The following is a 13,319-nucleotide window of genomic DNA, read 5'->3' on the forward strand; positions in this document are numbered from 1 at the left end:
AATAAACTCAAAAAGATTGAAACCATATTATATATGCCTTCCAACCACAATGGTATGAAGTCACAAAAAAATCACAAGAAAAAATGTGGAAAGAACACAAATACACGGAGGCTAAATAACCTGCTACTGAACAATGAAGGGTCAATGAAGAAATCAAAGAGGAAGTCACAAAATACATGGAGACAAATAAAAATGAAAGCAAAATGGCCCAAAATCTTTGATGCAGCAGAAGTTGTTCCAAGAGGGAAGATTATAGCAATACAGGCTTTCCTCAAAAAAAAAAAAAAAAAAAAAAAAAACCTCAAATAAACAACCTAACTTTATAGCTAAAGGAGCTAGAAAAAGAACAAGCAAAGCTGTGAGCCAGTAGAAGGAAGGAAATAATAAAGATTGGAGCAGAAATAAATGAAATAGAGACTAAAAAACAATGGAAGGGGTCAATGAAACCAGGAGATTTTTTTTAAATAATAAACAAAAATGATAACTCTTTAGCCAGACCATAAGAAAAAGAGGGGACTTAAATAAATAAAATCAGAGATGAAAGAGGAGAAATAATAAACAACACCATAGAAATACAAAGGATTATAAGAGAATATTTTTTGGGTTTTTTTTAATGAGGATATTATGAAGAATCATATGCCAATAAATTGGATAACCTAGAAGAAATGGATAAATTCCTAGAAACATATAACCTTCCAAAACTGAATCAAGAAGAGATAAAAAATTTGGACAGACCAAGTACTAGCAATGAAATTGAATCAGTAATCAAAAAACTCCTAACAAACAAAAGTTCAGGACTAGCTGGCTTCACAGATGAATTCTACCAAACATTTACAGAAGAGTTAAAACCTATTCTTCTCAAACTATTCCAAAAAACAGAAGAAGATGTAAAGCTTTCAAATTCATTCTATGAGGCCAGTATTACCTTCATTACCAAAACTAGATAAAGACCTTTAAAAAAAAACTACAGGCCAATATCCCTGATGAACACAGATACAAAAACCCCCCACAAAATATTATCAAACTGAATCTAAGAATACTGTAAAAAAATCATTCACCATAATCAAGTGTCACTTATTCAAGGGATGCAAATATAGATAGATGATAGATAGATGGATAGAGAGATGATAGATAGATGATAGATATATAGATGATGATGATAGATGATAGATAGATAGATAAATAGATAGATGATAGATGATAGATGTAAATATCATAAAAAATAATGAAATCTTGCCATTTGCAACAACATGGATGAATCTAGAGGGTATAACATTAAATAAAATATATCAGACAGGGGCGACTGGGTGACTCAGTCAGTTAAGTGTCCAGTTCTAGATCTCAGCTCAGGTCTTGATCTCAGAGTTGGGAGTTCAAGCCCCGGGTTGGGCTCCACGCTGGGTAAGGAGCCTATTTTTAAAAAAGTAAGTCAGACAGAGAAAGATAAATACCATGTGATTTCACCATATGTGGAATTTAGGAAACAGAGCAAATGAACAAACAAACAAAAAAGTGACAGACTCTTAAATACAGAGAACAAACGAGTGGTTGCCAGAGCAGAGGTGGGTGGGGGTATGGTTGAAATAGGTGGAGGCAATTAAGAGTATACTTTTCCTAATGAGCACCAAGTAATGTATAGAATTGTTGAATCATTATATTTTACACCCAAAACTAATATAACATTGTATGTTAATTATATTTTAATTTAAAAAAGAAAAAAACTTAAGGGACACAGCAAAAGCAGTTCTAGGAGGAAGGTTCATAGTGATAAAAACCTGAAGGAAGGCACATGTTGTGATGAGCACTGGGTGTTATATGCAACTAATGAATCGTTGAATACTACATCAAAAAAATCGTTGAACACTACATCAAAAACTAATGATGTACTATATGTTGGCTAATTGAACATAATAAAAAAAACCTGAAGAAATAAGAAAATCTCAAATGAACAACCTAAATTTACACTTCAAAGAAATAGAATAAGAACAAGTGAAGCCCAAAGTTAGTAAAAGTAAGGAAATAACTAAAATTAGAGCAGCAATAAATTCAATTGAGACTAAAAAGACAATAGATCAATGAAGCTGAGAGGTGATTCTTTTAAAAGATAAACAAAACTGACAAACCTTTAGCTACACTCAACCTGAAAACAAAGAGAAGTCTCAAATAAATAAAATCAGAAATGAATGAGGAGATATTACAACTGACAGCACAGAAATACAAAGAATCATAAGGGAGTACCATGAACAATTATACACAAACAAATTGGAAACCTAGAAGAAATGGATAAATTACTAGAAACATAAAATGACAAAGACTGAATCATAAAGAAATAGAAAATCTGAGCAGACATATTACTAGTAGGGAGAGTAGTAGGGGCACCTGGGTGGCTCAGTCTGTTGGGTGTCTGCCTTCGGCTCAGCTCATGATCCCAGGGTCCAGGGACTGAGCCCTGCATTGGGCCCCTTCTCAGCAGGGAGTCTGCTTCTCCTTCTCCCTCTGCCATTCCCCCTACTTGTGTTCTCCTCTCTCTCTCAAATAAATAAATAAATCTTAAAACAAAAACCTCCCAACAAACAAATGTCCAGGACCAGACACATTCACTAGTAAATTCTATCAAACATTAAAAAATAATACCAATCCTTCTCAAACTCTTTCAAAAAATAGAAGAAGAAGGAACACTTTCAAACTCCTTCTATGAGGCCAATATTACCCTGATACCAAGACCAGACAAGGATGTCACAAGAAAAAAATTACAGGCTAATATCTCTGATGAACATAGATGCAAAAATCGTAAACAAAATATTAACAAGCCAAATTCAACAGTACATTAAAAGGATCATACACTGTAATCAAGTGGGATTTATTCCAGGGGTGCAAGCCTGGCTCAACATGCACAAACCAATTGATATGATACACCACATTAACAAAATGAAGATTGAAAATTATATGATCATTTCAATAGATGCAGAAAATCACTTGACAGGATTTGACATCTATTTATGATAAGAACTCTCAACAAAGTGGGTATAGAGAAAATATCCTTCAACATAATAAAGGCCATATTTGACAAGCCCACAGCTAACATCATACTCAATGGTGAAAAGTTTTCAGCTTTTTCTCTAAGATCAGGAACAAGACAAGGATGCCCACTCTCCCTACTTTTATTCAACATAGTATTAGAAGTCCTAGGGGGGAAAAAAAGAAAAGAAAAGTCACCCAGTTATAAAATAAATAATTCACAGAGTTGAAAAGTACAGCATAGGGAATAGAGTCAATAATATTGTAGTAACAATGTATGGTGACTACTCTAATCATGGTGAGCACTGAGTAATGTATAGAATTGTTGGATCAATATGTTGTACACCTGAAACTAATATAACATTGTATGTCAATAATACTTCAAAAATAAATTCTTTAAAGTGTCCAAATCATAAAGGAAGAAGTAAAACTGTCACTATTTGCAGATGACATATTATATATAAAAAACCCTAAAAAGTTTACAAAAAAACTGTTAGAACTAATAAATTCAGTAAAATTGAAAGATTCAAAATTAATATATAAAAATCTGTTGCATGTTTATATACATAAACTATCAGAAAGAGAAATTAAGAAAACAATGTCATTTATAATTGCATCAAAAAGAATAAAATACCTAGGAATAAATTTACCCAAGGAGATGAAAGACCTATACTCTGAAAACTACAAGCTTTGATGAAAGAAATTAAATAAGACACAAATAAATGGAAAAATATTCTGTGCTCATAGATTGGAAGAATTAATATTGTTAAAATGTCTATACTGCCCAATGCAAGCTACAGATTCAATGCAATCCTTATCAAAATTCCAATGGGGCATACCTGGGTGGCTCAGTCAGTTAAGCATCTGACTCTTGATTTCAGCTCAGGTCATAATCTCAGGGTCATGAGATTGAGCGACGTATCAGGCTCCGTACTCAGCGTGGAATCTGCTTGGGATTTTCTTTCTCTCCCTCTTCCTCTGCCGCTCCCCCAAACTCATGCACAAGCATGCTCACATGCACTCTCTAAATAAATAAATAAATAAATAAAATTTTTTTTAAAAGTCCAATGGGATTTTTCACAGAAATAGAACAATCCCCAAATTTGTATGGAACCACAATAGACTCCAAATAACCAACACAATCCTGAGAAAGAAGAACAAAGCAGGAGACATCATACTCCATGATTTAAAACTATATTACAGGGGCGCCTGGGTGGCTCAGTTGGTTAAGCAGCTGCCTTCGGCTCAGGTCATGATCCCAGGACCCTGGGATCGAACCGCACATCTGGCTCCTTGCTCAGTGGGAAGCCTGCTTCTCCCTCTCCCTCTACTTGCTACTCCTCCTGCTTGTGTTCCCTCTCTCTTTCTCTCTGTCAAATAAATAAATAAAAATTCTTTAAAAAAAAACTATATTACAAAGTCATAGTAGTAAAAACAGTATGGTATTAGCATAAAGACAGGCACATAGATCAATGGAACAAAAGAGAGAGCACAGAAATAAACCCACGCATATCTGGTCAATTGATGGCAAAGGAGCCAAGAATATTCAATGGGGAAAGGAGTCTCTTCAATAAATGGTGCTAGAAAAAGTGGACATCCACATGCAAAAAAGAATGAAACTGGACCACTGTCTTATACCACTCACAAAAAATTAGTCAAATGGATTCAAGACTTGAATGTAAGACCTGAAACCATAAAACTCCTAAAAGAAAACACAGGTGGTAAGCTCCTTGATATCAGACATGCCATGGTTTTTTGGATTTGACACTGAAAGTAAAGACAACAATGGAAAAAATAAACAAGTGAAATTACTAAAAAGCTTCTGCAGAGGAGTTATGATGATGGAGGAGTAGGGGGATCCTAAGCTTGCCTCGTCCCTCAAACACAACTAGATAAATATCAAATCAGTTTGAACACCCAAGAAATCAACCTGAGGACTGAGAGAGCAAAACTGCACAAGTAGAGGTAGCAAAATGAACACATCATGGAAGGTAGGAGCTGTGGAGAACTGATTTGGGGAAGAAAGGAACTGCAGGTGCTGTAAAGGGGAGGGAGCCCTGATCACAGAGAGGGGAGCGAGAAAGACAGAGAGAAAGAGTGAAAGCATGTGCAGGGGGTTGCACAAGAAAAGGGCAGGGGCGGGGCACCTGGGTGGCTCAGTTGGTTGAGCGACTGCCTTCGGCTCAGGTCATGATCCTGGAGTCCCGGGATCGAGTCCTACATCAGGCTCCCTGCTCAGCGGGAGTCTGCTTCTCCCTCTGACCCTCCCCCCTCTCATGTGCTCTCTCTCTCTCTCTCTCTCTCTCTCATTCTCTCTCTCAAATAAATAAATAAAATCTTTTAAAAAAGAAAAGAAAAGAAAAGGGATCAGGGAGTGGGCAGCATAGTCCAAGGATCCCCTGGGTCACACAGGGAGAAACAGTTCCCCTGCTTGGAGTGAATTTAGGAGAGGTGGCATGGCCTCTCTGGGGACAAAAGATCCAGCAGACACCATTGAGCTGCTCCATTCACTAGCATAGGAACAGAGACACCAGTTGAAGGCAGCAATCTTTGGCTGTGCTTTACCATAAACTCCAAACCACTGCGCAGTTTCAGAACTAATTTCCTAGACAAAATGGCACTGGCCATAGCACATTAAGACCCTCCCCCCAGAGGATCAGTACACAGATCTCTAAAATTTGGAGATTTGAAATCCAGCTGAATGCCTGAGATAAAACACAGGAGTACTGTGCCACCTGGCAGGCAGACAGCCTTGATGCAGACAGGGTGAAGGCAGGGATCTGGCGGAAGTGGGGGACACAAGAGGGGTGGTTGTTTGCTCTTCTGTGAGGGCTTCCTGAAGAGTGGTGGGTGCGAAACTTCCCACTCCAGGTAGGAGAGAGCAGGGCAAGGCCATTTCCCCCCTGGCCATTAGCACTGACCAACCCTCAGTGAACAAAACAGCACCACCTAGTGGAGGCTGGAGCCACTTACAACAAGCCCTGCCCCCCTGCACCCTGCAGGTACATCTCAGCTAGGGCAAGTCGGCCTGAGATTCAGTGCAGCAGGCCCCACCCCCAGAAGACCAGCATAAACTCCTCACATGCACCAAGTCCACTGGTCAGAGTGCTGCACAGCTGCAGCTCTATGGGAAATAGGATCTAGCTTCCTTTTTTTTTTAAATCTAGCTTCCTTTAACAAGCAAACCAAAACATACCTAAGATCTAGCTTCCTTTTTTTTTCCTTGGACCTCTTCTTAATATAGCCATTACTCTCTAGAGCAGGAATATAACAGGCTTTCCCAACAAAAAACAGTGACCCAGACAAAATGACAAGATGGAGGAATTCACCCCAAAAGAAAGAACAGGAAGAAGTCATGGCCAGGAATTTAATCAATACAGATACAAATAAGATGTCTGAACTAGGATTTAAAACAATAATCATAAGGATACTAGCTGGGCTTGAGAAAAGTATGGAAGAAACTAGAGAATCCCCTACTGCAGAGATAAAAGAACTAAAAACTAGTTAGGCCGAAATAAATAATGCTATAACTGAGATGCAAAACTGACTGGATACAATGACATTGAGGATGGATGAAGCAGAGGGACAAATCAGTGATATAGAAGATAAAATTATAGAAAATAACAAAGCTGAAAAAAGAGGGAAAAAAAGGTATTAGATCACGAATGTAGACTAGGGAACTCAGTGTCTCCTTAAAACATAATAATGTTCAGGGGTGCCTGGGTGGCTCAGATGGTTAGGCGTCTGCCTTCAGCTCAGGTCATGATCCTGGGATACTGGGATCAAGCCCCACGTTGGGCTCCTGGCCCAGCGGGGAGTCTGCTTCTCCCTCTCCCTCTGCCTCTCCCCTGCTCATGCTCTCTCTCTGTATCTCTCTGTCTCAAATGAATAAATAAAATCTTTTAAAAAATAAAATAAAATAAATAAAACATAATGTTCATATCATAGAAGTCCAGGAAGAAGAGAAAGAAAATGGAACAGAAGGTTTATTCGAGCAAATTATAGCTGAAAACTTCCCTAAACTGGGAAAGGAAACAGACATTGAAATCCAAGAAGCACAGAGAGCTCCCATTAAATACAACAAAACCCGGTCATCACCAAGACATATCATAGTCAAATTCACAAAATACACAGACAAGGAAAGAATCCTGAAAGCAGCAAGGGAAAAAAGTCCTTAACCTATAAGGGAAGACAGATCAGGTCACAGCAGATCTGTCCACAGAAATATGACAGGCCAGAAGACATTGGCAGGATATATTCAACATGCTGAATGGGAAAAATATGGAGCCAGAATACTTTATCCAGCAAGGCTGTCATTCAGAATAGAAGGAGAGATAAAAGAGTTTCCCAGACAAAAAATAAAGGAATTCATGACCACTAAACCAGCCCTGCAAGCAATATTAAAGGGGACTCTGAGTAGGGGGAAAAAAGACCAAAAAAAAACAAAGACTAGAAAGGAACAGAGAACATCACCAGAAACACCAGCTTTACAGGTAACACAATGGCACTAAATCCATATCTATCAATAGTCACTCTGAATGTAAATGGACAACATGCTCCAATCAAAAGACACAAGCTATCAGAATGGATAAAAAGCAAGACCCATCCATATGCTGTCTACAAGAGACTCATTTTAGACTTAAAGACATCTGCAGATCAAAAGTGAGGGGATGGAGAACCATCTATCATGCTAATGGATGTCAAAAGAAAGCCGGAGTAGCCATACTTATATCAGAAAAATGAGATTTTAAGTCAAACTGTAACAAGAGATGAAGAAGGGCATTATATCATAATTAAGGGGTCTATTCATCAAGAAGATCTAACAATTATAAGAATTTATGCCCCCAACTTGGGAGCACCCAAATATATAAATCAATTAATAACAAACATAAAGAAACTCATAGGTAATAATACAATAATATTAGGGGACATTAACACCCCACTTATAGCAATGGACAGATCATCTAAACAGAAAATCAGTAAGGAAACAATGGCTTCGAATGACACACTGGACCAGATGGACTTAATAGGTATATTCATCCTAAAGCAGCAGAATACATATTTTTTTAGTGCCCATGGAATATTCTCCACAATAGATCACATACTGGGTCACAAATCAACCCTCAACAAGTACAAAAAGATGGAAATCATACCATGCATATTTTCTGACCACAATGCTATGAAACTTGAAGTCAACCACAAGAAAAATTTTGGAAAGACCACAAATACATGGAGCTTAAAGAACATCCTACTAAAGAATGAATGGGTTACCCAGGAAATTAAAGAAAAAATTAAAAAACACATGGAAGCAAATGAAAATGAAAACATAAGAGTCCAAAACCTTTGGGATGCAGCAAAGGCAGCCTTAAAAGGGAAGTATATTGCAATATGGGCCTGTCTCAAGAAGCAAGAAAAGTCTCAAATACACAACCTAACCTCACACCTAAAGGAAGTAGAAAAGGAACAGCAAATAAAGCCTAAAGACAGCAGAAGAATGGAAACAATTAAGATTAGAGCAGAAATAAACAATAGAGAAACAAAAAACTAGAACAGATCAATGAAACTAAGCACTGGTTCTGTGAAAGAATTAATAAAATTGATAAACCCCCAGCCAGACTTATCCCAAAGAGAAAGGACCCAAATAAATAAAATCATGAATGAGAGAGACCACAGCCAACACCCCAGAAATCCAATTAATCATGAGAGAATATTATGAAAAATTATATGCCAACAAACTGGGCAATCTGGAATAAATGGACAAATTCCTACAAACATACAAACTACCAGAACTGAAACAGGATGAAATAGAAAATTTGAATAGACCCCCAACCAGCAAAGAAATTGAATCAGTCATCGAAAATCTCCCAACAGGGGCGCCTGGGTGGCTCAGTTGGTTAAGCGACTGCCTTCGGCTCAGGTCATGATCCTGGAGTCCCGGGATCGAGTCCCGCATTGGGCTCCCTGCTCGGCAGGGAGTCTGCTTCTCCCTCTGACCCTCCTCCCTCTCATGCTCTCTGTCTCTCATTCTCTCTCTCTCTCAAATAAATAAATAAAATCTTAAAAAAAAAAATCTCCCAACAAACAAAAGTCCAGGGGCCAGATGGCTTCCCAGGGGAATTCTACCAGACATTTAAAGAAGAGTTAATACCTAGTCTTCTCAAACTGTTCCAAAAAATGCAAAAGGAAGGAAAACTTCCAAACTCATTCCATGGGGCCAACATTACCTTGATTCCAAAACCAAAGACCCCATTGAGAAAGAGAACTACAGGCCAATATCCCTGATGAACATGGATGCAAAAATTCTCACAAGATACTAGTAAATTGAGGGGCGCCTGGGTGGCTCAGTTGGTTAAGCAGCTACCTTCAGCTCAGGTCCATGATCCTAGGTTCCTGGGATCAAACCCCGCATCAGGCTCCCTCCTCAGCCAGGAGCCTGCTTCTCCCTCTCCCTCTGCCTGCTGCTCTGCCTACTTGTGCTTTCCTCTCTGTCTCTCTGTCAAATAAATAAATAAAATCTTAAAAGAAAAGATACTAGTAAATTGAATCCAACAGTACATTAAAAGAATTATTCACCATAATCAAGAAGGATTTATTCCTGGGCCACAGGGGTGGTTCAATATCTGAAAATCAATCAAAGTTGATACACCACATTAATAAAAGAAAGGATAAGAATCAAATGATCCTCTCAATAGATGCAGAAAAAGCATTTGACAAAATACAGCATCCATTCTTGACAAAAACCCTCAGTAAAATAGGGATAGATGGAACATATCTCAACATCATAAGTGCCTTATAGGAAAAACCCACAGAAATATCATCCTCAATAGTGAAAAACTGAAAGCTTTTCCTCTACAGCCAGGAACAAGACAGGGATGTCCACTCTCACCATTACTATTTAACATAGTACAGAAAGTCTTAGCCTCAGCAATCAGACAACAAAAAGAAATAAAAGACATCTGAATCAGCAAGGAAGAAGTCAAACTTTCACTATTTGCAGACATAATACTCTATATAGAAAACCTGAATGACTCCACCAAAAAATTACTAGAACTACCACATGAATTCAGCAAAGTTGCAGGATATAAAGTCAAAGTACAGAAATACGTTGCATTTCTATACACCAATAACAAAGTAGCACAAAAAGAAACCAAGGATTTGATCCCATTTATAATTGCACCAAAAATAGTAAGATATCTAGGAATAAACCTAACCAAAGAGGTAAAAGATCAGTACTCTGAAAACTATAGAACACTTATGAAAGTAATTGAAGAGGACACAAAGACATGGAAAAAACATTCCATGCTCGTGGATTAGAAGAACGAACATTGGTAAAATGTCTATACTACCCAAAGCAATCTACACATTTAATGCAATCTCTATCAAAATACCAATAGCATTTTTCACAGAGCTAAAACAAATCCTAAAATTTGTACAGAACCACAAAAGACCCCAAATAGCCAAAGCAATCTTGAAAAAGAAAAGTAAATCTGGAGGCCTCACGATTCTGAACTTCAAGCTATATTACAAAGATATAGTCATCAAAAGAGTATGGTACTGGCCCAAAAACAGACACATGGATCAAGGGAACAGAACAGAGAATCCAGAAATGGACCCACAACTATATGATCAACTAATCTTTGACAAATCAGTAAGGACTATCCAACAGAAAACAGACAGTCTCTTCAATAAATAGTGTTGGGAAAACTAGACAGCAACATGCAGAAGAATGAAATGGGATCACTTACACCATACACAAAAATAAAATCAAAATGGATGAAAGACCTAAATGTGAGACAGGAAACCATCAAAATCCTATAGGAGAACACAGGCAGCAACTTTTTGACCTTGGCCATAGCAACTTCTTGCTAGACACATTGCCAGAGCCACAGGAAACAAAAGCAAAAATGAACTATTGGGACTTCATCAAGATAAAAAACTGCACAGTGAAGGAAACAATCAACATAATTAAAAGACAGCCTACAGAATGGGAGAAGATATTTGCAAGTGATATATCTGATAATGGGTTAGTATCCAAAATGTATAAAGATCTTATTAAACTCAACCCCCAGAAAACAAATAATTCTGTTAAGAAATGGGCAGACAACATGAATAGACATTTTTCCAAAGAAGACATACAGATGGCTAACAGACATGAAGAGATGCTCAACATCACTCATCATTAGGGAAATACAAATCCAAACCATGATGAGATACCACCTCACACCTGTCAGAATGGCTAAAATTAACAACACAAGAAACAATAGGTGTTGGTGAGGATGCTGAGAAAGGGGAGCCCTCTTGCACTGTTGGTGGGAATGCAAACTGGTACAGCCACTCTGGAAAACAGTATGGAGGTTCCTCAAAAGGTTAAAAATAGAACTACACTACAACCCAGCAATTGCACTACCAGGTATTTACCCACAGGATACAAAAGTACAGATTTGAAGGGGTACATGCACCCCCATGTTTATAGCGGCATTGTCAACAATAGCCAAACTATGGAAAGAGCCCAAGTGTCCATTGACTGATGAATGGATAAAGAAGGGGTGTTATATATATATATATACACACACACACACACACACAAAGAAATATTACTCAGCTGTCAAAAAGAATGAATCTTGTCACTTGCCATGATGTGGATGGAGCTATAGTGTACTATGCTAAGCGAAATAAGCCAGTCAGAGAAAGACAAACACCATGTGATTTCACTCATATGTGGAATTTAGGAAACAATACAGATGAACATATGGTAAGGGAAAAGAAACAAGAGAGGGAGGCAAACCATAGGAGTCTCTTAATGATAGAGAACAAACTGAGAGTTGATGGAAGGAGGTGGGTGGAGGATGGGTTAAATGGGTGATGGGTATTAAATGTGGTCACTTGTTATGATGAGCAGTGGGTGTTATATGTAATTGTTGAATCACTAAATTCTACTCCTGAAACCAATATTACACTATATTTTAACTAACTAGAATTTAAATAAAAATTTGGTAAAAAGTAATGCAAAGCTTCTGCACAGCAAAGGTGCCACCAACAAAAGGAAAAGACAACCAACTGAATGAGAGAAAATATTTGTAAATCATATATATGATAAGGGTAAATATCCAAAATATATAAAGAAGTCATACAACTCAATAGCAAAAAGCAAACAAACAAACAAATAATCCAATTAGAAAATGGGCAGAGGATCTAATAGATCTTTTTCTAAGGAAGACATACAGACGGCCATGAAAAGGTACTCAACATCACTGATCATCAGGGAAATGCAAATCAAAACCACAATGAGATATCACCTCACACCTGTCAGAATAGCTATTATCAAAAGAAGAAATAAATGTTGATGAGGATATGAAGAAAAGGGAAACCTCGTGCACAACTGGTAGGAATGTCAATTGGTGCAGCCACTATTGAAAACAGTAGAGTTTCCTTTAAAAATTAAAAATAGAACTACCATTTGACCTAGCAATTCAACTTCTGTGTATTTATCTGAAAAAAACGAAAACACTAATTCAAAAACATATGGGCACCCCCATGTTCACTGCAGCACCATTTACAATAGTCAAGATATGGGAACAACCTAAGTGTCCACTGATGGATGAATGGATAAAGAAAATGTGGTAGATGTATATGCAATGGAATATTATTCAGCCCTAAAAGTGAAGGAAATCTTGCCATTTGCAACAACGTGGATGAACCTTAAGGGCATATGATACATAAAATGAGTCAGAGAATGAGAAATACTATATGATCTCACATATATATGGAATCTAAAAAATGAGCTCATGCATATGGGAAGGGGGGAGATGGGCAAAATATGTGAAGGTGGTCAAAAGAAGGTGGTCCAGTTCTAAAATAAATAAGTCATCAGGATATAATGAACAGCATGGTGACTATAGTTAATAATGCTGTTTTGCCTATTTTTAAGTTGCTAAGAGTATAGACCTTAAAATTTCTCATCATAAGAAAAAACTGTAATTATGTATGGTGACAGATATTAACTACACTTATTGTGGTGGTCATTTAGCAATATATACAAATATCAAATCATTATGTTGTATACCTGGAACTGATATAATGTTACATGTCAATTATATCTCAATTAAAAAAAAGAAGACTCTGGTTGTCCTCTGGCTCTCTTTTAATTGCTTTTGTGTAGTCAAGCCAGGTTCATGTCCTCTAGGAACTGTGTAATTGTCTAGGAAGTGATACTTAAAAATATCAGAAATTTGGGAAATATGACCACTTGTGGGGAAGGCAGCAGAATCTCAGCTCTGCCACTTCCCAGCTATTTGACCTTG

General features: G+C 37.5%; 1 protein-coding gene across 1 annotated transcript in view; it reads left to right on the forward strand.

The window, feature by feature from the left end:
- The window catches only part of DGKK (diacylglycerol kinase kappa), a 148,562-nt gene that overhangs the window by 78,453 nt on the left and 56,790 nt on the right, over nt 1–13,319 (forward strand). The gene's annotated exons all lie outside the window — the stretch shown is intronic.

This window comes from Neomonachus schauinslandi, chromosome X (assembly GCF_002201575.2).
Source record: "Neomonachus schauinslandi chromosome X, ASM220157v2, whole genome shotgun sequence".
NCBI lineage: Eukaryota > Metazoa > Chordata > Mammalia > Carnivora > Phocidae > Neomonachus > Neomonachus schauinslandi.